Source organism: Myotis daubentonii, chromosome 6, assembly GCF_963259705.1.
Source record: "Myotis daubentonii chromosome 6, mMyoDau2.1, whole genome shotgun sequence".
In the NCBI taxonomy this organism is placed as follows: Eukaryota; Metazoa; Chordata; class Mammalia; order Chiroptera; family Vespertilionidae; genus Myotis; species Myotis daubentonii.
In genome coordinates, this window is record NC_081845.1 from 50288306 (window position 1) to 50301019 (window position 12714).

Genomic DNA, 12714 nt, shown 5'->3' on the forward strand with positions numbered 1-12714 from the left:
CACTAGCCCTGCCCCTGACACGGGTCTCCCTCTGTGTGTGGGGTGACCGGTGGGGCGGGGGCCTTGACCTGGCACCACCCACATCCCCCGCCACCCACCCCCAGTTCCCCATTCGCCATCGGGCGATGGGAGCCTGCCGGCCGGGAAGAGGACCAAGAGGTGGTCAGTGCACCTCATATTGACTGGTTGAGCAGTCATTCTGGTCATTCTGCCATTAGGGTCAATTTGTATATTACCCTTTTATTATATAGGACTAGTGTCCTGGTGCATGAAATTCGTGCATGGGGGTGGGGTGTCCCTCAGCCTGGCCTGCACCCTCTCACAATCTTGGGACTGCTGGCTCCTAACCTCTCACCTTCCTGCCTGTCTAATCACCCCTAACCACTCTGCCTGCTGGCCTGCTCGCCCCCAACTTCCCCCCCCCCACCGCCAACCTGATCTCCCCCAACTTCCCTCCTCTGCCAACCTGATGGCCCCCAACTGCCTCCTCCTGCCAGCCTCATGGCTCCCAACTGCCCTCCCCAGCCAGCCTCATGGCCCCCAACTGCCCTGCCCTGCTGGCCTCATGGCCCCCAACTGCCCTCTCCTGCTGGCCTGATGGTCCCCAACTGCCTTCCCTGGCTGGTTTCCTGGAAGGTCTCCCGGTATAATTAGCATATTACCCTTTTATTAGTATAGATTCCCAGAAGTGGAATTGCTGGGTCATAAGGCAGTTCCATTTTTAATTTTTTGAGGTAATTCCATAGTGCTTTTACAGTGGTTATACCGATATGCATTCTTACCAACAGTCCAGGAGGGTTCCCATTCTCCACATTCTTGGCAACACTTGTTTGTTGATTTATTGACACTACCAAGTGTCTATAGGTAGATGAGTGGATAAAAGTGCTGTGGTACATTTACATAATGGAATACTACTCAGCCTTTAAAAAAGAAGGAAATATCACCTTTTGCAATAGCATGGATGGACCTGGAGAGTATTATGCTAAATGAAATAGCCATTAAGAAAGACAAGTACCATATGATTTTGCTCATGTGTGCAAGCCAATGAACAAAAAACCTAACAAAGTTGAGGCATACTAATGGATACAGACTGACAGCTGTCAGAGGGAAGAGGGTGGGGAGCTGAGTGAGAAAGGTGAGAGGAATAAGCAAAGGAAAAATTAAAAGACTCATGGACACAGCAACAGTATGGTGATCGCCAGAAGTAAATGGGGGTAGGGAGAGGTAGGAAAGTGAAATGTTCATTGAAAATAAATCCAAGGGAACATACCCTAAGAAACCCTAAACCAGTGGTTCTCAATCTTCCTAATGCCACGACCCTTTAATACAGTTCCACATGTTGTGTTGACCCCCAACCATAAAATTATTTTCATTGCTACTTCATAACTGTAATTTTGCTACTGTTTATGAATCATAATGTAAATATCTGATATGCAGGATGTATTTTCATGGTTACAAATTGAACATAATTAAAGCATAGTGATTAATCAGAAAAACAATAAGTAATTATATATGTGTTTTCCGATGCTCTTAGGCGACCCCTGTGAAAGGGTCATTCGACCCCCCCAAAGGGGTCGCGGCCGACAGGTTGAGAACCACTGCCTTGAACACTAATCGGTAAGAATATATGCACCCTTATGTTCATCAAAGCATTATTTACAACTAGAGGCCCAGTGCATGAATTCGTGCACAGATGGGGCCGGGCCAGCTGGATTGGGGTGGATTAGGGCTAGGCCTCTTGAGAGGAGGAGATGGTGGGAGGTTGGCCAGCCAGCCCACCCCGATTGGGACCTGATCAGGGCTGGGCTGGCTGGGAGAAGGGGCTGTGGGCAGTTGTCCGGCAGGCTCTGCCCCTATTGAGGTGGAGGGGTGCCGATCAGGGGCAAGTGGCATGGGGGAGGTGCCATGGGTGGTTGGCTGCCCAGCCTTGGCCCTGATCAGGGTGGGGGACTGATCAGGGGTGGGACAGCCGGGGAGAGGGGCTGCAGGACGTTGTCCAGCTGGCTCACCCCCTATTGAGATGGGGGGACGATCAGGGAAGGGGCTGGAAAGAGGGAGGGGTTGTGGGCCAATCAGGGTAGTGGGGGCCCATCAGGGGCATGGCCGGCTAGGGGGAGGGGCTTCAGGAGGTTGGCCAGCCAGACCCACCCCAAATTGGGTGGGAGGTGTGATCAGGGGTGGGCCGGCCAAGGGGATGGTCATGGTGGGGCAGGGCTGATCAGGGGCAGGGCTGGCCAAGGGGAAGGGAGGGAGCATTTGACCAGCCGCCCTACTCTTGATCAGGGTGCCTCAAATTGGCCGGACAGCCCCACCCCCTGATCGGGCTGGTTCACTGGCCACAGTAGGTGTCATAGCAACCAGTCATTACAATTGTTATGGCCATTATGGTTGCTTGCTAACTTTTTTTATATATAGACTAGAGGCCCAGTGCACAAAAATTTGTGCACTCGAGGGGGGGGAGGGGTCCCTAAGCCCGGCCTGTGCCCTCTCACAGTCTGGGACCCCTCAGGGGATGACCATCTGCTGGGTGAGGCCTGCTCCCCAGGGGATCGGGCCTAAGCTTGCAGTCAGACATTCTTCTGGCAGCTCGGCAACCCTCGGGGATGTCCACTTGCCAGCGGGGAGCAGACCTAAGCTGCAGTCAGACATCCTTAGTGCTGCTGAGGAGGCAGGAGAGGCTCCCACCACCACCGCTATACTGGCAGCCAGCAGAGCTCTTCCGTGTGGGAGCCCACTGACCACCAGGGGGCAGCTCGTGCATTGAGTGTCTGCGCCCTGGTGGTCAGTGTGTGTCATAGTGACCAGTCATTCCCAGTCTTTCTGCTGTCAGGGTCAGTTTGCATATTACCCTTTTACTACATAGGATAGAGGCTGGTGCACGGGTGGGGGCCAGCTGGTTTTCCCTGAATGGTGTCCCGGATCAGGGTGGGGGTCCCACTTGGGTGCCTGGCCAGCCTGGGTGAGGGGCTGAGGGCTGTTTTCAGGCTGCCCACACCCCCTTCAGGGTGGCGGTCCCACTGGGGTGCCTGGCCAGCCTGGATGAGGGGCTGAGGGATGTTATCAGGCTGACCGCACCCCCTTCAGGGTGCAGGTCCCCATTGGGGTGCCTGGCCAGCCTGGATGAGGGGCTGAGGGCTGTTTTCAGGCTGCCTGCACCCCCTTCAGGGTGAGGGTCCCCACTGAGGTGCCTGGCCAGCCTGGATGAGGGGCTGAGGGCTGTTTTCAGACTGTCCACACCCCCTTCAGGGTGGCGGTCCCACTGGGGTGCCTGGTCAGCCTGGATGAGGAGCTTAGGGCCAAGCCTGCAAGTGAAGCTCCCAGTCTCTCTTTATTTTCTTTTTTCTTTTTTTAAATATATTTTATTGATTTTTTACAGGAAGGAAGGGAGAGAGATAGAAAGCTAGAAACATCAATGAGAGAGAAACATCGATCAGCTGCCTCCTGCACACCCCCTAATGGGGATGTGCCCACAACCAAGGCACATGCCCTTGACCGGAATCGAACCTGGGACCCTTCAGTCCGCAGGCCGACGCTCCATCCACTGAGCCAAACCGGCCAGGGCATCTTTTTTTTTATTATTATTCTGGGATTTATTTACCTTCTGTAATTGAAACTTTGTTGCAGCTCCAGCTCTGACGCCAGGCTGTCTAAAAGCAGGTCTCTGGGGTTTGTTTCGCTTCTATAATTGAAACATAGTTGCATTTTGGAGCTGTTGCTTTCAGGGTCAGAGCCGGGCGCAGCAGGCGGGGAACCTTGGCTTCCTCCATTGCCGGGGCAACCAAGCCTCATGTACGCTCCAGCTGTGTGACTGCCGGCCGCCATCTTGGTTGGCAGTTAATTTGCATATCACCCTGATTAGCCAATGGGAAGCTGAGCGGAAGTATGGTTAATTACCATGTTTGTCTATTATTAGATAGGATAGCCAAGATCTGGAAACAGCCCAAGTGCTCATCAGTGGATGAGTAGATAAAAAAGCTGTGGTACATTTACATAATGGAATACTACTCAGCTTTTAAAAAAAAAGAAAATATCACCTTTTGCAACAGCATGGATGGACCTGGAGAGTATTATGCTAAATGAAATAAGCCTCCGAGAGAAAGACAAGTACTATATGATTTTGCTCACGTGTGGAATCTAATGAACAAAATGAACAAACAAGCAAATAGAAACAGACTTATAGATACAGAGAATAGACTGACAGCTGTCAGAGGTTAGGGGGTGGAGGAGCTAGGTGGAATGGTGAAGGAATTAAGCCATAAAACAAAAATAAACAACATAGAAGGCTCATAGACACTGAGAACAGTATGGTAATTACCAGAGGGAAAGGAGGGTGGGGGAAGTAGAAGAGGATAAAAGGTGACAGGAGACTTGACTTTGGGTGGTGAACATACAATACAATATACAGATGATGTATTATAAAATTGTATACCTGACACATATATAATTTTATTAACCAACTAGAGGCCCAGTGCATGAATTTGTGCACGAGTGGGGTCTGGCCAGCCCGCCTCAATGGGGGCCCATCCCCCCTGTCGGCCCCACCCCTGATCAGGGTGGGGGGGCCAATTGAGGGCCAGGCTGTCGAGGGGGAGGGGCTGTGGGTGGTTGGCCAGGCACAGTACAAGCCATAGCCACCAGTCATTCTGGTCATTCTTGTTCCACTGTTCCGGTTGTTGGGCTTTTATATATATAGATGTCATCCCAATAAATTAAATAAAATGTTTTTTTAAGTATATTTTTATTGATTTCAGAGAGAGGAAGGGAGAGGGAGAGAGATAGAAACATCAATGATGAGAGGGAATCATTGATCAGCTGCCTCCTACAGACCCCACATGTGCCCTGACCAGAAATTGAACTGTGACCTCCTGGTTCATAGGTTGATGCTCAACTGCTCAGCCATGCCAGCTAGGCTCAATAAATTATTTTAAAATATATATTTAATAATCAACTTTTCTGTCCTTATTTTTCCTTTTCTTCTGACTTCTGATGATCCTGAGTTTTTATAACCAGCTACACCAAAGCAGTTACACAAAACCACCTTCTCCATCCTGTCAGTGTGTTCCCATTAGCGATGAAAGCAAGTTTAAATGATCAGAAGTTGATGCCCACAAAATATGGCTTTTCACTTTGCTTTGGGTTTTTCTGTCATTTTGTGCCCTAAGAATAACTGTTAAGAATTTTGAGGCTGACAGTACTATAAAGCACAGAATGCTATGTGTAAAATGAATTGAAGATCTAGTTTTAAAGAGGGTTTAGTAGTTTTCATAAACACACATAAGCATAACAAACCCTTTTTATAACATAGCAACTAGAATTTGAATTAAAGTAATAACCAAAATGTAGACAAGTACTTAGAATTAATGAGAATATCTTGGTGATCAATTTTCATATTAGCCATATTTTGTTTTAGAGTAAAGAAAACTGAGAATCTCAACAGAAAACCCTTATTTATTTATCTAAATGACTACTGATCCATAGCTGTAGACCATTCAGTTGACACAAAGTATCTCAACAATGTAATTATTTCTTTGTTCAACAAATATTAATTAAGAAAGCAGTGATCATTATGAATTAATTCATCAGCTATCCATCTTTTTAATTTATTTTAATCCTCGCTTAAACCATATTATTCAACACAAATTGTCTGTGTGATGAAGCTCACTGAGGTACAGGTGATTAGTAATGTCATAACTGCTCTCACTTTGACTTATTCCAGAATAAGAAAAAGGGTTACACCATGCAAACACACAACTGAGAGCAGAGGGCTCTTTCTGAAGCTTAACTTTGGAGTTGATTTGGCCTATTACATGCCTTATTGCATTTCATTCGGAATGTTGGGTAACTCAGTTTGCTATTATCACTTCTGTACAGAATATTCAGACAGTCTAACTCATCATTTGGTGCCAGCGACAGCATGAATAATATGCTGTCTAGAATACAACCAAAGGAAATTATCCTCATCACTTTCCTGGAGTCTTTTCTTAAGCTGACTACATGGGTTTTCAGGCTGCCTCCAGAGCATGCTACATACTGTGGTCCACATGGAGTGGCCTTTAGCCAGAGAGGGGTTCCCAGTTCCTGTGACTGGCCACGGCCTCCCTGCCCCTTCCCTTCTCCTGCTCTCCTCTCTCCTCTGTGGGGACCTGACCTGCACCAGGAGCAAACTGGAAACATTGACAATAGTGGTCAGAGTTTGGTGGAAGAAACAAAAGTATGTAAAAAACAATAATACAAATATAGGATGTACAAACTGTGTTTTTCTTTATGGTCAGCTGCCTTTCCTCTACAGGTCTCTAGCTCATGAAGATGAAGGGGCATGATGGGAATAAAGCTGCTTCATGTTTGGGAGACACTCCTCCCCCGCCCCCCCGCCCCCCACAACATTAGGAGCATAAAATAATGTCGAGGTCGGCGGTGGTGTAAACTATCTTTGTTTTAGGTCTTTAGGGAAAATGTTTCTTTTTTGACTCTTTATTCTTATAATGGGATGATAAAAACCAGAGGAGCAAGTTAGAACAAATGGGACTCTTCCTTAGGCCTGCTGCTATGCTAGAAGAAGTTAGAATCAGAGGTCTCACCACTCATAGCCAGATCACTAATCACTAGGGTAGGAAGACAAATCTAGCTGATAGAACAGAGTGTTTACCAGTTTTGGACAATGGGAACACAGGGACTGATGTCTTTGTTAATGTATTCCTAGTGCTAAGATACATCCATAATGTGGATTATTGCAGGAACCTAGTAAGTATTCATGTAATTGCTCAGGTCATCTGGTTATGGGTTCACTGATTTAATGATAATTTCATTGTCTGGTATATCCTGAATTTATACCATGGAACCAAGTTGAGAATCAGGCTATTAAGTAAATGAATATATATCATAGAAAGATTGATAATTCTGGCTCCATCTGACATAATTAAAATATCCTAAAGAGAAATGTTCGCTAAACTGGTCACAGAAGGATAAGAGTGATACTTCTGGAATCTTGGAATATGTTGGTCTTTCTCCAACTAAAGGTGAACAGTTCACCATCAGATTTTTTTTTTTTTTACCTGCTTTTGTTGGCTGCAACAAAAGTACACCCTACTTTGTAAAAATAAAGTAAGACCTGGGGCTTTTGACCAAACCATCACATGTACATAAATAGATAAGATTATCACCTATAAGATAGGAAGAGGATAATAGCAAAAATGTCCACCCTGAAATATTTTTCTGACAATTCTCAATATGCCTAAAATTCCACAGCTACAGATGTTTCACTTCAGGTGGTGAATGCCTGCTAACTTGATACTTATTTTTTCTCACACTCGTGCAAATAGTTTTCAAATCCCATTATATGTGTTTTTCTATCTTCAAAATTCAATACTTTTAGTAAGCTGCTAAAATTGATTGGAGTTTTTAAACATAATTTTATATTATTATATTTAAATTTCATTGCCTTGTAGATAAAACTGTGATGCTACTTTTCTTTTAAAAAACAGCCAAATGGTGTGAATTTTAAGAATGTGAAATGGAAACTCTGTTCAATATTAGTAATTCTTACTTCTTTCAATACTATTATATTTCTGTAATATTCATGACCACCTGACAGAAATGTAAGTCTCCCCATGTTTCTTTAATCTTGACCTATATTTCATGTTATACTGTTAAGTATAGCATATTTGAGAGTGATATACTTGAACCTCTAGGAATATTCATTTTCCTGATTGCTTTCCTTGATTATATAGGTAGACCACAGATGTCTGAAGTTTGAATATGCTTATATACTAGTATATTTAGAAATTTACTCTATTTTTGAAAATATGATTTTTATTTATTTTAAAACATAATGATAGCCTGTGTTTTATAAAGTGTTTTTTCCCAAGGCACTTACTTTTTATTTCCTGGCATCTGTGAAGTAGAAAGGAAGGGAATATGCTATTAACTTTATTTTTACCCAAAACTGATTGCAATTTGTCCAAGCTGACATGACCATAAAACTCCAATGTGCTTTGCACTTTTTCAGTATACTCTTTTAAACAATTTTATGTACCAGTATCATTTGGTTGCATCAGACACTGTGCTGTTGATAGGTACCATATATCAGGACACCACATGGATTGTCAAAGCATCATCCTAGGATGATAGTAAACCAATTGCCTTATCTAAGAACCAGAGATATGAGCAAATTTAGGAAAACAAAAGAAGCAAGTCTGCCAAAAGCATACTTGAGAGAAGGCAATTTGTTATGTAACTAAATTACCTATTCACTTAAAAGCTAATTTCCTAAAGTAGATGTGGGGTTTGGGCAGAGACAAAGAACAGGGCAGATGAAGAAAAACAAAATTATGGACAGACAAAAGCAGGGCTAAAAATAATACAAAACATAAAGAAAGAAACAAAGCAAGAAAGCAAGAAAGCAAGAAAGCAAGAAAGCAAGCAAGAAAGCAAGAAAGCAAGAAAGCAAGAAAGAAAGAAAGAAAGAAAGAAAGAAAGAAAGAAAGAGAGAAAAAAAAATACCTGACATTAATTTGTAAAGTTAAATCCACACATCTTATCTATATTCACACATACACACACACATACACACAAATCCTATCTAATAAAAGAGAAAAATGGTAATTGGCGTACGAGCTACCCTTTTCATTGGCTAATCAGGGCTATATGCAAATTAACTGCCAACTATGATTGGCAGTTAACTGCCAACTGTGATTGGCAGTTAACTGCCAACTAAGATTGGCAGTTAACTGCCAACAAGATGGCGGCTAATTTGCATATGTAGGCACAATGCAGGGAGGCGAAAGGGAAAGCAGGAAGAAGCCCCCTGCCACTGACAGTGATCGGAAACCCAGGGGGGAGCTAAGAGCTGGGGGGCAGGGCAAAGGCGGCCCTGGGGCCGCCTTTGCTCTGCCCCCCAGCCATGATCGGAGAATCAGGCACCTTTGCCGCCCTGGCCAGTGATAGCAGGAAGTAGGGGTGGAGCCAGCAATGGGAGCTGGACACGGTCGAAGCTGGCAGTCCCGGGAGCTAGGGGTCCCTTGCCTGGGCCTAAAGCGGAGCCCACGATCGCGGGGCCGCTGCAGCTGCGGGTCCCCGCTGCCCGGGCCGGACACCTAGGCCAGAGGCGTTAGGCCTGGGCAGGGGCGGAGCCTGCAACCGCGGGGAGCTGGGGGTCCCCTGCCCAGGCCTGACACCTCTGCCAGAGGCCTCAGGCCTGGTCAAGGGGCCGATCCGGTGATTGGTGATCAGAGGGTGATGAGGGTCAACTCCTCTGGCCGAGGCATCAGGCCTGGGTGGGGGGCGGAGCCGGGGATTGGGGGGATATGATGGTCCCCTTGCCCAGGCCTGAAGCCTGGGTCAGAGGCGTCAGGCTTGGGCAGGGGGTGGAGCAAGCGATCAGAGGGAGATAGGGGTCCCCTGCCCAGGCATGATTCCTGGGCCAGAGGCCTCAGGCCTGGGCGGGGGCCAGAGCCAGTGATCGGGGGAGATGGGGGTCCCCTGTCCAAGCCTGACACCTCTGGCCGAGGCATCAGGCATGGGCAAGGGGCCGATCAGGCGATCGGAGGGTGATGGGGGTCTACGCCTCTGGCCGAGGCATCAGGCCTGGGCTGGGGGCAGAACCAGTGATGGGGGATATGAGGGTCCCAGAGGCGTCAGGCCTGGGCAAGGGGCCGATCCTGCGATTGGAGGGTGATGGGGGTCAACGCCTGAGGGCTCCCAGTATGTGAGAGGGGGCAGGCTGGGCTGAGGGACACTCCCCTCCCCACACACACCCAGTGCACGAATTTCGTGCACCGGGCCCCTAGTATATATATAGTGTCCCAAAAATGTATACACACTTTAACAGCTGATAGCTCAGTTTTGAAATGAAATGTGTTTTAATAAGCACTGCCTTTATAATTATTCAAAGTGTGTGTATACATACATTTTGGGGGAACACCATATATATATATATATGCTTAACATGGAAAATATAAAACACATAAAAGTGTTTGGGTGGGCCCTAACTGGTTTGGCTCAGTGAATAGAGCATCGGCCTGCAGACTGAGGAGTCCCAGGTTCGATTCCAGTCAAGGGCATGTACCTTGGTTGCGGGCACATCCCCAGTAAGGGGTGTGCAGGAGGCAGCTGATCGATGTTTCTCTCTCATCGATGTTTCTAACTCTCTATCCCTCTTCCTTCCTCTCTGTAAAAAATCAATAAAATATATTTTTAAAAAATGTTTGGGTAGTTGTATTGTAAATGGCTAGAATTCCTCATTTAAAAATAGAAATACTGACATGGAGATATTTATTTGAACAATTTAATGTCTTTAATGCATTTATTTCTAAAATTAAAAATGACATGTAAACACATTAATTCATTACAGTGAAGTGCTTCTCTTCACAAAGGCATGTAGAATTTTCCAGAATATCTATAATAATAAAAGCATAATATGCTAATTAGACTGGACAGCCAAACAACCTTCCAGATGTCCTTCTGGATGACCTTCCATATGAAGTCTCGATGATGGAGGCAGCCACTGTGGTGGGTGGGGGCCGAGGCAGAAGCGTTAGGGGCAATGAGGCAGGCAGGCAAGTGGTTAGAGGCGATCAGGCAGGCAGGCAGGCAGAGTGGTTAGGGGTCATCAGGCAGTCAGGCAGAGGCAGTTAAGGGCGATGAGGCAGGCAGGTGAGTGGTTAGGGGCGATGAGGCAGTCAGGTGAGTGGTTAGGAGCCAGTGGTTCCAGATTGTGAGAGGGATGTGTCAGACATCTCCCAAGAGGTCCCGATTGGGAGAGGGTGCAGGCCGTTCTGAGGTACCCCCTGCCCCCATGCACCTCATCCTAGCCTGCACCCTTTTGCAGTCTGGGAGCCCTCGGGGGATGTCCAACTGATGGATTAGGCCCGCTTCCCATAGGGAATGAGCCTAAGCTGCAGTCAGACATCCTTAGTGTTACTGTGGATGCAGGCCACTGCGCTCCCTGTGGGAGCACACTGACCACCAGGGGGCAGCTTCTGCATTGAGCGTCCGCCTCTTGGTGGTCAGTGTGCCTCATAATGACCAATTGTTCCGCCATTCAATCGATTTGCATATTATATCCTTTTATTATATAGGATAGTATTACTTATCAAAAAGAGCCTTATAAAGGCAAGAAGAATAATTTACATACATAGAGAGATAGGTTTAAAATAATTCCAAGGATCTCTTGAGATAGGAGAAAGCATAGAAAAACTGTTTGCAATATTTCCTAAGTGAGTGTATGTGCTCCCTTTGGAGAGATGTCATGAACATTCACCTGAAAGGCATAATATTTGATGAGTACAGGTGTTACGTTCAGTACTACACTTAACAAAATGTGATATCTCTAGATACATTATTTAAAAGACAGTTGTAAGTCTAAATACATAGTTCATATTCATTTTCCTATCCCTCCACAGCCCTCATACAGTAGCTAGTGAGAACTGGAGACATAACTGGAAGGGCAGGAAGGAAAATTAGGAAATGAAGAGAAGAGGCCAGAACAAAAGCATGGATGGAGTGTTTGTGTGAATTAATATAAATTCAAAGTAAACATCATTACATAAAAGGGTACGGTCTTTTTTTTTTTTTTTTTAGTTTTATTCATTTCAAACGGGCCAGATCCGGCCTGCGGGCCGTAGTTTGCCCACGGCTGGAGAAAAGGAAGAACATAAAGAAGGAGAGAATATATTCATGTAGTCAACATGTGTCTTAAATTGAAAGAGTACTCTAAAGAAAATAACTTCAGCAGTGTTAGGAGGCCAAATGACATTTTACTTCAGGAATCTATATTGCTTATGTACAGAAAATGGATTCTAAAAATAAGCTAATGCCGTGGACACCTATCCTAACACTCAGCTTATTCTTCAATGCAGATCCATGTGACCTGTCAGTTGCACTACTGCTAAGATGTAACATTGGAATGTATTTGAATACTTGGAAATAACTTAAGAGCTCATAGGTGTATATTTCACTTTTATCTACTATAAAATTTAACAAAGTGAGTACCAGAGATATAATGCCAAATATAAATGTCATTATTCATCATAAAAGTGCCTCCCTTCAAAAATTCAGAAAGGAAAAATAATTTGAGGTATACATTTGAGGAGGATTATTCAAGTGGTTCATATTATACTTTTTCCCAGGTGGAATGCTTCTGGAATAGTGTCTGAATGTGCTTACTTAGCAACTGTCCTGCCTTTATTATATTTTTACTAGGGGCCCGGTGCACGAAATTCGTGCACTGGGTGTGTGTGGGGGTGGGGAGTGTCCCTCAGCCCAGCCTGCCCCCTCTCACATACTGGGAGCCCTCAGGCATTGACCCCCATCATCCTCCAATCGCAGGATCGGCCCCTTGCCCAGGCCTGACGCCTCTGGCCTAGGCATCCAGCCCGGGCAGCGGGGACCCGCAGCTGCAGCGGCCCCGCGATTGTGAGCTTCGCTTTAGGCCCAGGCAAGGGACCCCTAGCTCCTGGGACTGCCAGCTTCGACCGTGCCCAGCTCCCATCGCTGGCTCCACCCCTACTTCCTGCTATCACTGGCCAGGGCGGAAATGCACCTGATTCTCTGATCATGGCTGGGGGGCAGGGCAAAGACAGCCCCAGGGCCGCCTTTGCCCTGCCCCCCAGCTCTTAGCTCCCCCCTGGGTTTCTGATCACTGTCAGTGGCAGGGGGCTTCTTCCTGCTTTCCCTTTTGCCTCCCTGCATTGTGCCTACGTATGCAAATTAACCGCC